The sequence below is a fragment of the Morus notabilis genome, unplaced genomic scaffold (assembly GCF_000414095.1).
Source record: "Morus notabilis unplaced genomic scaffold, ASM41409v2 Scaffold542, whole genome shotgun sequence".
In the NCBI taxonomy this organism is placed as follows: domain Eukaryota; kingdom Viridiplantae; phylum Streptophyta; class Magnoliopsida; order Rosales; family Moraceae; genus Morus; species Morus notabilis.
This window is the reverse complement of record NW_010364664.1, coordinates 17,622-28,238: the sequence shown is the minus strand read 5'-3', so window position 1 is coordinate 28,238 and position 10,617 is coordinate 17,622.

Genomic DNA, 10,617 nt, shown 5'->3' with positions numbered 1-10,617 from the left:
ATTCAAATTCGAATTTAAGTCAAACTTAAATTAATTTGAATTCTAAAATTGAACAACTTATCAAATAAGTTTAAATGGATAAATCTAGATGTGTTCAAATTCAAATTTAAATAATCACATTATTTAAAGAATAATTAATTCTCAATTAATTATTTTTGAGTATTTAATTTTAGAATACCATAATTTTAAAATTCTCATTGTGCCCTTTGTGTCTGGTAGAAGTACAAGGACGATGCGGGGACTAATGGACCTATAATCCCGAGCTCCAATAAAATCAATAATTAATTAAATACTTTAATTAATTAATTAATTTGATTAATTTCAAAAGTTACTCCACTATAAACTTAGAATTACACTCTTAAAATTATAGACATAAATTACTTCTAAACTGTGAAGTGTCCATTTGATATAGTACTGCATATAGATCAATCCTCCATAAATAATTCATAATTAGAGCTAGGTAGAATCCGTTAACCTCTCTAATTATATCTTCATCTTTGAAAACCATTGATTCTGTAATGGATAGTGATTCATAAAACACATTCATGAACTAGAGCGCTCTTACTAATCCAAGTACCGAATCAACACTCAAGAGAATTATTTATCTGCTTCTTTCTCAAGAAGGATGGATTCCATCTCGTATAATAACATTCCTGGCTACCTACTTCATCATGTCTCCAAAATACAAGGAATAGGATTTAGGGTCTCAGAATCCATACCGAGTAAATCAAAAGACACAAATTCATAAATAGGAGTTTGTTAAGAACTCAGGATTAAGATCATTCAGTATATGACCATCCGTAAACTCAATTAGAATTTCTATACTTAACAGAAATTATTAGAAATTCATATTGTGTCTGTGTCCCTGTTCCACATAATCTCATTATGCGTAATACACTCATTCAATAGCTCACTATATTAACAGTGCGGACAACACCGTTCCATTCTAAATGGGAATGACATGTATTAATAATGTTTTAATTAAAGATTCCAAACTTTAATTAAATTCATTACGAACATCTCTTTTTGATTATCCTTAAATATTTGCCTCTCGCATATATCACTTATATACAGTGTTTAAGGTTACATAAATAATAACGAAATTTTCATTTGATATTCATAAAAGATTCACAAATATATGCACATAAAATAATGAATAAACTATTTTATTAAATAAATAAATAAATAATAAATATCTTATCACGTCTCATGCTTCTAGGACACCATTCCCAGCAAGATCGTCACTGCTTATGATGGTAAGGAGGATCCATCGACCTTTAAGGATGCGATGGATGATTATGGTAAGGAATAAAACCCGAAGGGGTAAAACCCATAAGATGAAAGTGGATCTTCAAGAGAAATAGAGGAGTGGATGGAAAAGTGGAGACTTATAAAGCAAGGCTAGTGACTAAGAGTTATACCAAAAAGGAGGGAGTTGACTATGAGGAAACTTTCTCACTAGTAGCTATGCTTTAAGTCCATCCGGATACTCCTGGCCATTGCATCATATTTTGACTATGAGATATGGCAGATGGATGTCAAGACAACTTTTTTGAATGGCTATCTTAAGGAAACCATCTATATGAATCAGCCAGAAGGTTACATAGAGGAAGGCCAAATGCAGAAAGTCTGCAAGCTGCAGAGATCCATTTATGCATTGAAGCATGCTTCTAGATCATGGAACATCAGATTTGATGAGACTATAAACACTCATGGATTTGATCAAAACATTGATGAACCATGTGTCTACAAGTACAAGAAAGAAGAGAGAGTAGTCTTCTTAGTTCTTTACGTCGATGACATCCTACTCATTGGGAATGATGTGGGATTGATGACAGATGTAAAGGATGTTTGAAAATAATGGCATCGAGTGCGCAGCGAAATTTTAAAATTTTAATTAATGCCAAAGCCAATCAAGAACATGTTCATGATGTTATATAACATAAATACTAAAGATCTAAATCATATCTTTTGAGATTTGGAAAACTGCACGTCTGACAGATCAAAGCATTCCAAACAGCAACTAGAAGAGCTTTAACCAACTAGTATTCTTTGCTATTCTCGTTTCCATGATCGGAGTGCGGGTGGGCACACGTCGTTCAATCTCCTCTTGGTATTCTTGATCTCCTTCCAATCACAAGAGAGCCAAAGAAAAAATTGTTCTTGAGAATTAAACAATTTTTTCTCTCAGGAATCTTTTATTAATAGCCTCTAAAAAGTCTCTCAAGTGATCTAATGAGTAATGTGACTTAATAGGCTATTTATAGTGTTTAGGAAGTCATACTTTCATAATAATTAGGTTTCTCAAAGTCTTAATCGCATCTAGAGTCAATTTTGCCATGTCAGCATGCATTTTACGTTACAACCCGTCGACCGGTGACAGAGACATTATAACTCACCGGTTGACCTGTCCTTCACGAACCGGTTGACATGACCGGTCGACCTGTGACCGTTCTACCCAACCGGTCAACCTGTTTGCATTGATGAAAGTTATTTTTCTAGTTTTTTAACACGGGAAACTTGCATAGAGCCTCAGTTTTGATAGTCTTCCCATATTAAACAACTCTTAAAACAATAATTCAACTAATTTATCTAGAATTAATTTATCAATTAATTCACCCGATAAATCACTCATGAATTAACCAATCTCATATTAACTTTGAACCTCTTTTACAGAAATAACACAAGTTAGCAATATGTAGGAAATACACCGTATCGTTAGAGGAAATTATGTGAGCTAGTAAAGGGACCCGATGGACATATATAAATCAAGCTCATATAATCACAACGCTACTTGTAAACCAACAAGTCTGTCTTATGATTATAAAACTCCAGCGCTACTCTACTAAAAGCCTAGAGTTACACTCTCGATTTATATAGCGTATTTACAAAGCTCTGAATAGCTTCGTCCATGACTAAATATATTAGTGTCTCATCCCCATAGGATATCCATAATCGACTTGAGGTCAAGTTCCGTTTTACCTTCTCGATTACATTTATCTTATGTTCCATTATCATACCATCAGAAAAAAACACTATTTGTACCATTACAAATAGTATACCATTAGGTAACACAGAGTAGTCTAATGGCCGAGCGCCCGTATTTTCCAATCCACAGATAATGCATAAGAGTATATCATTGACTCTTTGTGGGAGCTATGGATTCCACTATCTATAATAATGAATCTACGCATACACGAGTCATACCCCTAATGTACCGGTAAGCGTACCTTTAAACAATGTAAGGATGTCTCCCTTTGGTACATCAAAGAATACAAGTCAAGCATACAGGTTCATCATCCATCTCAGGATTAAGATGACAACATATAATTCGTCAAAAGTGAATTGTTTTATTCAAATAGAATTATTAATTAAAACAATTCAACTTTGGTCCGATCCAATATAGATTTCACAATTAGAAACTATATCAATTTCTCCACCCATGGAGTCCCACCTCCAACGACCAAGACAAGTCGTCTCCGTTAGGAAGTAGACAACATAACAATCTTAACATGAATAAAGCGCCCAACTTTATTCCCTCGATTGTGGATCACAAGATTTAGACTATCATCTTTATATTCTTGTCTTCTGCATGTTCTTCACATTACATGCATGACTTAAAGATTTAGAATGATAGTCTCAGACTTTCAGTTTGCTTATCATACATTCAACTATTATGAACATAAAGAGGACAAGACATAGATATATGAAATAAATAAATCTTTATTAATAGTCAAAATGTCTCAAAGAATATTGTTACATTTATTCCTAAGGGCATAAACGCTAACAAAGGAGTGGTTAGCCAACCAATTCCAAATGAAATATTTGGGAGAGGCAAGCTATGTTCTTGGGATTAAGATTATTCGAGATCGCAAGAAAAAGCTTTTGACGTTATCATATGCATCTTATATAGACAAAGTGTTGTCTAGGTACTCGATGTAGAACTCTAACAAAGGAAATTTGCTTTCTAGGTATGATATTCATCTTTCTAAGGAGCAATGTCCAAAGACTCCACAACAAGAAAAAGATATGAGATGGTATCCCTATGCATCGGCCGTGGGAAGGCTTATATATGTCATGTTGTGTACAAGACCATATATCTGCTATGTAGTTAGAGTAGTTAGTTGCTACCAGTCTAACCCAGGATTAGATCATTAGGTTACAGTGAAGTGTATTCTCAAGTATCTTAAGAGAACGAGAAACTATATGTTGGTATATTCCAGAGAAGATCTGTCTCTCACTGGATACACAGATTTTGATTTTTAATCGGATAGAGATAGTCGACGGTCGGCATCTAGATCTGTGTTCACTCTTAATGGAGGAGCCGTGGTATGGAGAAGTGTAAAGCAAAAGTGTGTTGCTCACTCTACCATGGAAGCTGAATATGTTGCAGCTTGTGAAGTCACAAAGGAAGCTACATGGCTCAGGAAGTTCTTAACTGAACTGGAAGTTGTTTCAGATATGGATAAGCCAATTAAGCTTTACTGTGACAACAGTGAAACGGTGGCTAATTCAAAAGAACCTAGAAGCCATAAGAGTGCGAAACATATAGAAAGGAAATATCACCTGATCAAAGACATTGTGGATAGAGGCAATGTAGCGGTTCTGAAGATCACGTCGGCGAACAACCTTGTTGACCCATTCACGAAGACATTGCCACTGAATGTATTTGATCGCCACTTAAAAGGATTTGGGATTAGAGACATGACACACCCGCTTTAGGACAAGTGGGAAATTATTGGGAATGGTGTCCTAGAAGCATGAGATGTAATAAGATATTTATTATTTATTTAATAAAAGTTATTCATCATTTTATGTGCATATATTTGTGAATATTTTATGAATATCAAATGAAAATTTTGTGATTATTTATGTGACCTTAAACATTGTATATAAGTGTTATATGCGAGATGATAATGTTTAAGGATAATAATCAAAAAGAGATGTTCATAATGAATTTAATTAAAGTTTAGAATCTTTAATTGAAATATTATTAATACATGTCATTCCCATTTATAATGGTTGTGTTATCCGCACTATTAATATGGCGAGATATTGAATGAGTGTTTTTTCACATAATGAGATTATGTGAAACATGGACATAGACTCAATATGAATTTCTAAAAAGTTTCGTTACGTATATAAATTCTAATTGAGTCTACCGATGGTCATATACAGAATGATCTTAATCCGGAGTTCTTAACAAACTCCTATTTCTGAATTTGTGTTTTTTGATTTACTTGGTAGAGATTCTGAGACCCTAAATCCTATTCTTTGTATTTTTGAGACATGATGAAATACGTAGCCAGAAATGTTATTATACGAGATGGAATCCATTCCTTCTTGAGAAAGAAGCATATAAATAATTCTCTTGAGTATTGATTCGGTACTTGGATTAGTAAGAGCGCTCTGGTTCATGAATGTGTTTTATGAATCACTATCCATTAGAGAATCAATGGTACTCAAGGATGAAGATATAATTAGAGAGATTAACGAATTTTACCTAGCTCTAATTATGAAATATTTATGGAGGATTGATCTATATGCAGTGACTATATCAAATGGACACTCTACAATTTAGAAGTAATTTATGTCTATAATTTCGAGAGCGTAATTCCAAGTTTATAATGGAGTAATTATTAGAATTAATAGAATTAATTAATTAATTAAAGTATTTAATTAATTATTAATTTTATTGAAGCTCGAGATTATAGGTCTATTACTACATGCGTCGTCCTAGTAATTCTACCAGACACAAAGGGCAAAAATGAGAATTTTAGAATTACAGAATTCTGAAATTAAACACTTGAAAATAATTAATTATTTTTAAAAAAATATTATTATTTAAATTTGAATTTGAACACATCTAGATTTATCTATTTAAACTAATTAGATAGGTTGTTCAATTTAGAATTCAAATTAATTTAAGTTTGACTTAAATTTAAATTTGAATTTGAATCAAAATTGGACTGCAGGATAAAGGATAATTTTATCTTCCTTCCTTATCTAAAATTGGCGCCAGACAAAAGGATGAGATCTTCTATAGGTGGCCGGCCATACTAGGATAAAGAATTGAGAAATTTTGTTCCGAATTCAAATAGGAGATAATTAACAAACTTTATCTTGGAGATAAAGATTGGACTCCTTTTAGGAGTTTGACTTCTACCCTATAAATAAGAGAAAGATAGAAAATTGTGTGACACAATTTTTTACCTATATTTTATATTGTGGTCGAAATTCTCTAGTATAGTGAGAGGAAAATTTTTTCTCTAAAAAAATTCCACATCGTGCATGCGTTAGTGTTTGTGGAAATTCGTGTGTTTATTCTAACCCATTTTGTCTCAGGTGTGCCCACACACACGTCCTCGTGGATTCTAAGAATTGACGTGGAAAACATTGGTTTTCTAAACACAAAGCTTTGGAGCAAGGATTGTTCGTGACCAAAGAACTTAAGTTATCATCTTAATCGGCCGCCACGTATTATTCCTAATTAAGTTCTTAATAAATAAATTAATATGATTAATTTATTTGTGCATAAATTAATATAATCTATAGAGTATCTCAAAGGTTTTATGAAAATTTTTGTTATACTTGATCCGTTATCCGCACGCTTCCGCATCCGAATTTGATTCGAAAACCAACAATAGACGCATTATATTTCCCCAGGAAATCCATACCTAATATTAGGTCATAGTCATACATCTGGAGCACTATCAGATCACTATAGAGTTCCTTATAAATGATCCTCATAGGCACAACTCGCAGCCTATGTGTAGACATCATCACTTGCCCAGAGGGTAGTGTCGTAGTGAATCCATGACTCAAGACATCTAGGTCCAATCCTATTCTTTTGGTAATATAAGAAGACACAAAAGAGTGTGTGGCTCCAGTGTCAGAAAGAACATTAACATGTTGGTTATTAACAAGTATCTGACTTGTAACAATGGTGGAGGTCCCTGCAGTAGCCTCCTCCTTTCTCATGGTAAAGATTTTGGCATTTTTGGTGACGGGAGGGGCCTCAAGTCGACCTTGAGAAATGTGAGGCTCATCAATAGCGGCCTGCAAGCTGTAGAGCTGAGCTGGTGGGTTTTTCTATTGGTTTTGTTGGAACGGCTGGTAAGTCTTGTTCTGATAGTTCTTGGACAGGTGAGCCTCACGACCGCAACTGTAGCATAGATTTGTGCCTTGACGACACTCTCCTAAATGCATCTTCCCACATTTAGAGCAAGGTGGAACGTTCTTGACTTGTTTGGATGGCTGACTTCCAGATTGGCGGTTATTTTGATTGTTTTGATTAGGAAAGTTTCCCTTCCTCTTGTTGTTATTCCATTGCCCTCCTTGGGAGTTGCCTTGATTTCCAGAGTTCCCATGGTTCTGGTTGTTGTGGCTCTTAGAGGCTTCATTTTGGTGGGCATTTTCTTCCTTATGCTTGTTTAAGTGGTACTCACGAAGGGCACCTTTAACACATTCAGCTGTGGTGGTAGGCGGAGTGATTCCATTGTCAACAATTAATGCAATCTCGGGTCTAAGCATCGCGATCATCCTCCTTAGCCGCTCCTCCTCAGTTGGCACCATAGTGGGACATAGTCGTGCTAGTCGGTTAAACTGATTAACAGCTTCATTCACAGATAAAACCCCTTGGTGAAAATTGTTGAACTCATTATAATACTTCCTGATCACAAACATGTTTAAGTACTGCTCGTTAAACTCTTGAAGAAAGTCTTGCCAAGTCATCCGATCTACATCTCTGCTCAGTTCTACTCCTTCCCACCAAATCCTAACATCATCCATCAAACAGTAAGAAGCACACTTCACTTTCTCATTCTCATTTAAGTCCATAAACCCTAGTACCAACTCAAAAGACTTCAACCACCCTTGAGCTACCAAAGCGTTAGTTGATCCATGGAATTCTTTAGGCTTCATCTTCTTTAACCTCATGTATATAGGCTCGAGATTTCCTACAGCCTGAACTCCTCTGTGTTGCCTTGGTTGTGGAATCGGTGGATTAGCTGGAACTTTGACTCTGTTCCCATTAGCTTGTAAATGATTGATAAACACCTATTGTTCTTGTAGTTTTCTCTGTAACTGTGCTACCACTTCTACCAAATTAAGTCCTGCCGATGTCTCAACTTCAGTTTGTCCACAGCCTCTACCCCGGCCTTCACGCAACTGTGCTATCTCCTTTGCTAAATTGGGCTATGCTGTAGCCTCAGTTTTGCCTTGCCCATGTCCATTACCACGGCCACGAGCTCCGTGTCCTCATCCGCGTACCATATTATCTTAATCGTCTCTCAATAATTAAATTTTAACTAATAAGGAAACTCCCTATTTCAAGACATCGAATAAGGATCCACATTTCTATAATTTGAAAACTTAACCTCATAAAAGTTTACATTTCATCTAAAGAAATTAAATAACTACTTACTTGGAGAATTTTAGAGAAAATGCGTGGCAACACATGATAGGAAATAGGAAACCTCTCTAATACCATATCTGTAACGACCCTTCACGGGCCGTCACAGTTATCTTAACTTTCAAACATTTACCTCTAAAAAAAATATGGAAAATAGTTAAGCTTGAAACACTTTACTTTGAATGACTTGAAGAAATCCTAAATTTTTTTTTCATATTATAACTTTAAAACTTTAAAACCTCATTAAAGAAAAATAATCTTTAGGTTCAACTCATTTGTAAAAAATCCATATTGTAAAATAAACTAAAAAAAAAAGATCTTAAGTATTCTTCAAATTAAAACCACCATAAACCAAAGTCCTAAAACAATAAAAATAAAAATTTAAAAAACTTAGTTTAACATTAAACACTTTCACTCAATGATCGTTTCTTCCGTTTTCCTATCACGCACCGCTCGCATCTGCTCCAAGATTGTCCAGGACTACATCTTACCCTTTAGATTCTCTGCAACATGAAATAACTTATATAAGCAAGGGCTTAGTAAGACACTTAATTCTCACAAATTTAACTGAACATTTTTATTCATCAACAATAAACATCATCATGAGAATAATTATTTCTGAACATGTTTAAACTTTAAAATCCATCATATATTGGGCCTGACGTTGTACCATCATAACGCGCTAGCCACGGAAAGCATAGGGTAGTAAATCTCATACCAACCGTGGTAATAAGATCGCTCACCGGTCACCATCAAGGGTGTACAACGTCATTTAAAAACAAAAAAATACATATATACATTTTTATTCAAACGTCATCATATGAAATATTAAAGGTGTCATAACATCATCATAAACATCAAAATCATATACTTCTCAATTCTTCAATTCATATTGCAGGTGAGAGTGTGCTTACATGAGCGCCTTACTTAACCTTTTAAAATTTCACAACGGTGACGTGGCGAATGAGGTCCTCGCCTCTAGAACCGTTCATGCCATAAATCATAAATAAGATTACTAAAAAGCCTTAATAACTCATCAAATACATTGATCACGTTAAAATAACATCTAATATACCATTCTCACCATTCATTAACATCAACACATAAAAAATCTCAATAATTACACTAATTTTCTAAATCTTACAAAAAAATTGACAGCCTGACCTTTATTTCTTTAAAAATTCATAGAAAACTCAAAATGATCTGGCTGCCAAATGAAAATAGACATCAAGATCTTTCCAACGACACCTTATTTGTTAAAAACATAGTTCGTTTGGTCCCTCAAACACTGTTTTAAACTCAGATCATATTAGCTGGAAAATTCCAACATAGTAAACTCTGAAAATACCAAAGTAAATTCATTAAAGATAAAATCAATTCCAACCATCTGTATACTTTAACCAGCCCTAAGACTTGTTCCTAAAACATTCAAATTACACATTCTATAAAAATTCTCATGGCAAAGCGAACTAGAAACATCAATATGACCATCAAAATTCACATATCTTGAAACTCAAATCCAAAAACAATATGCTAACTCATGTTTTTATGAAATCACAATTTATAACAGAAAAAGGAAACGACAATATAAGAAAATAACATAATTCCTAACATGCCTCTCTAGAATTTATCAAATTATGAAGACACCAAAACACCCAAAATAATAACCGTGTCATACATGATTATCCCAAAATAAAACATACGGCCATGAACATTAAAACTTCACCTAAATCACATATATCATCCCTCAATCTTCAACCAAAGAAAATTATTCATTATCTCCTTAAATTACAGCCCAACACCAAAGGAAATCACCTAATAACCATGAATACTAAATTAGAGATGGAACATACCTTGAAATCTTCTTGATTGTGGCTTAGAAGAACCAAAGGTTTACAAAAAGGGGTTAGATTAATGAGGTTTGATGGCTGGTCTTGGAGGCTCTCTATTGTGGTGTTCTTGGATGTGAAAGAAAGAAGAAGAAAGAGGGGAAGATAGAGTAAGAGCTTGAAAATGTTTATTGGCTCATAAATCATATAAAATTAAAAGGGATTAATTTGATATTAATTGGGGACTAATTCTGTGATTAAATCACCCCTTAACAGTTGGGGAAATGGCTGTCATTAGGGTGTAAAATCGTGTGGAAGGCAAATAAAAGAGTTAGGTCAACTTCTAGAATTTCCGTTATTGTTCGCGTGCTGTAA